General features: G+C 35.6%; 1 pseudogene; it reads right to left on the bottom strand.

The window, feature by feature from the left end:
* Positions 1-1952: 1952 nt before the first annotated feature.
* LOC139437907 (olfactory receptor 7A10-like) lies at positions 1953-2649 on the bottom strand (annotated as a pseudogene).
* Between the last annotated feature and the right edge of the window lie 1092 nt (positions 2650-3741).

Genomic DNA, 3741 nt, shown 5'->3' with positions numbered 1-3741 from the left:
ATGCCAAATACTATATGATTGCCCTATTATGAACTAAATATATTATATGAAATATAAATATTTTAAGTGAAATTTGAATATGGGTAGAATTGCATATGTACAACCATTTTTCTTTGAAGCTAAACAAATATAAGGGATAATAGTACAATATGTTAATATCAGGGAAAAACATTATACTATGTAAAGGAGACCAGATATAGAGAACTATGTCTTGTATAACTCCATTTGTATAAAATGTAACTATAAGTCAATTCATAAAGATGAAAGTAGATTAATGGTTATGTAGGTCTGAGGAAATAATGCTAAGGGGTGTAGAATCTATCTTTTTGGAGTAATGAAATTGTTCTAAAATTTTTGAAATTTGAAGGTACAACATTGTGATTATACTAAAAGTCATTGTTTATATTCTTTGGATATAATAGCCAGAAACTGCAGCTATGTACAGTGGGAGAAGCACAGAGCGAATGAGAGGAAAGGAATTTTCTTGTTCTTTTGTCTGTTTTTTGTTTATTATTAATATTGAAATGAAAATGCTCTGATAATGATTAAAGTGATGAACACACAAGTATGTGATTTTTAGCAAATACCATTGATTGTACACTTTGGATGGATTGGATGTTTATTAATATGTATAAAATAAAAATGATTTGCTCAGGAAGCGGACTTGGCCCAGTGGATAGGGCATCGGTCTACCACATGGGAGGTCCACGGTTCAAACCCCCGGCCACCTTGACCTGTGTGGAGCTGACCCATGCGCAGTGCTGATGCACACAAGGAGTGCCATGCCACACAGGGGAGCCCACTACATAGGGGAACCGCATGCACAAGGAGTGTGCCCCGTAAAGAGAGCTGCCCAGCATGAAAGAAAAGTGCAGCCTCCTCAGGAATAGTGCTGCACACACTGACAGATGACACAACAAGATGGCGCAACAAAAAGAGACAAAGATTCTTGTGCCGCTGACAACCACAGAAGTGGACAAAGAAGAACATGCAGCAAATGGGCACAGAGAACAGACAACTGGGATGGGGAGGAAGGGGAAAGAAATTTAAAAAAAAGATTTACTAAAAAATTAGCATTAGCAGAATGATTCTATTCCAAAATGCCACTCTTCTTTGCCAATCAAAATGAGGATTCTGAGGTGAGGTGATGAAGGAAGCATCCACTTTAGTCTACCTCACAAAGAACACTTATGGTCTGAATAAAATCCCTAAAATTATTTCCTAGTATTTGTAAATAATAGTTCAACAAGAGTCTGCAATTGGTGAAATACCCATGTTAATTTATATGGTCTATAAAGAAGGACCATTATTGCAGAAATTGCAAAGGGAAATTTCCTGAAAATGCTTCTGCCTCTCACAATAATATTTAAAGAGCCCCATTACATCCCTGGAAGAACTACAGATTGCTGGGATTGTCAACATTGGAAGAATCAGAGATTCTAAAGTCTATTACACCCTCACCTATCTTATGTTGGGGCAAGTGCAGGAGAAAATCACGTATCAGAGAAGGAAGAATGTGAATTTCTGTAAACTTAATCAGATAGTGTATCCAGTGCAGTATGTAACCTCTTTCTGGAACCAGTTTACATAAACCCTGGCAATGGGGTCACAGCCCTTGATCACATAAAGGATTTTCACCAGAAGCATATAACACAAGTGCAGTTGCTTTCTTTCGGCAGGGACTGAGCACAGCTTCTTGACTCCAGCACCTCCTATAATTATATAGTGCATAACCAATGCCCAATATTAAACATTATGCTGTCTTCAACACTGAAAACAGGGGATACAAACAGGGAAGTCAAATGATTAAAAAAAACAACAATAGGAGAAACAGTGTTTTTGATGTATACAAAACTAAAAAGAAAGAATTCAGGAAATCAGGCAATTACCTGATAATCATAAGATAATGATAAAAGCAACTATACTTAGATCTCACATTGTTTGACCTTAGTTCATCTTAAACACGTCTCTAAACTTGAGAAAAATGATATCTTCATAGGGAGAATATTATCTTCTGGAGAGTTTGTTTTTTTTAAGACCTGCTTTATGTCCCTGTTTCTAAGACTGTAGATAAAGTATTTCAGCAGGGGAGTGACCACCGTGTGCATCACTGAGGCTATGGCATTTCTCCTTGAATTTGGGGTAGCAACAGAAGATTCATAAAACAAGGATACTACTGAGACGTGAGACCACAGGTAGAAAATGCTTTATACTTGTGCCCAGATGTTAAATTTCTCAAAATGGAGGATACAATCTTAGAGTAAGAGAAAATGATCCCAGTGTGAGTAATAATACCCACAAGCTCAGTTGCAAAATACAGCACCAGATCATTGAGGTAAGTGTCAGAATAGGCAAGTTGGACCACCTGATTATATTCGCAGAAAAAAATGGGGGATTTCCAAATCTGTACTAAAAGACAATTGCAAAATCATTACGCCATGTAAAAGCGAGTCTGGAGCACTGAATAATCATGTTACCAGTAACAGGAAGACAAAATTGGAAGTTCATGATGAAGACATAATGCAGGGGATGACAGATGGCCTTGAAGCAGTCACAAGCTATAAAAGACAGGAAGAATGTATCTTCTCCTCAGAAAGGCATGAAAAATATATACGGCTGAATGTCAAATCTGCCTACCTGGATATCCATTGTCAAAAAAGAAAGAGGACCCCTATCCCACACCGTATAAACAATTAACTCAACATGGATAAAAGAAATAAATATAAAAGCAAGAACCATAAATCTCCAGGAAAAAAATTTGTGGGAAACCATCAAGTCCTGTTAGTAGGTGATGCATTCTTTAACCTCACACAGAAAGCATAAACAATTAAATTAAGCATGGATAAAAAGAAACTCCTCAAACTTAACACTTTTGTGATTCAAAGAACTTCATCTAAAAGGTGAAAAGGCAGCCAACTCAATGGGAGAAAATATTTGGAAACCACGTATCTGATAAGAATGTGATTTCCATTCTATACAAAGAGATCATATGGCTAAAGACTAAAAGAGCAAGCAAAACCAATTTAAAAATTGGCAAAAGATTAAAAAAAAAACATTTCCCCAAAGAAGAAACACAAATGGCCAAAAAACAAATGAAAATATATTTCATATCACTAGATAATAGGGAAATGCAAATCAAAATGACAATGATATATCATCTCGCACTACATTGAATGGCCATTATTTAAAAAAAAAAACAGAATTAAAGGAGTGCTGGACAGGATGTGGAACAATAAGTAAACAACTTCATGGTTGATGAGATTGTAAAACAGTGCAGTCCCTGTGGAAGACAGTTTGGCAGTTCCTCAGGAAGCTAAATACAGAACTGCTATATGATCCAGCAATTCCTCTACTAGGAATATATCCAAAATTGAAAACTGACACGAATCCACTTCTGCACACTGATGTTCATTGCAGCTATATTCGCAATTGCCAAAAGTGGGAAACAATCCAAGTGTCCATCAACCAATCAATGGAATAAAAAAAGTTGCATATATATATTTATGAGTGTGTGTATATTTATATATAAAATGGAATACTATTCTACAGTAAGAAAAAATGAAATTGGGCCACATGTGATAACATAGATGAATCTTGAAAACAATATGCTAAGTGAAATAAATCAGAAACAAAAAGACAAATATTGTATGGTTTCATTAATAAGAATCAAATACAAAGAATACATGCATGGAGTTAGAACCTAAAGTATATATTATTAGGAGATAAGAGTTGAGAAGAACT

This window comes from Dasypus novemcinctus, chromosome 30 (genome assembly GCF_030445035.2).
Source record: "Dasypus novemcinctus isolate mDasNov1 chromosome 30, mDasNov1.1.hap2, whole genome shotgun sequence".
NCBI lineage: Eukaryota > Metazoa > Chordata > Mammalia > Cingulata > Dasypodidae > Dasypus > Dasypus novemcinctus.
Note: the sequence above shows the minus strand (reverse complement) of the source record. Positions and strands in the feature narration are given on the sequence as shown.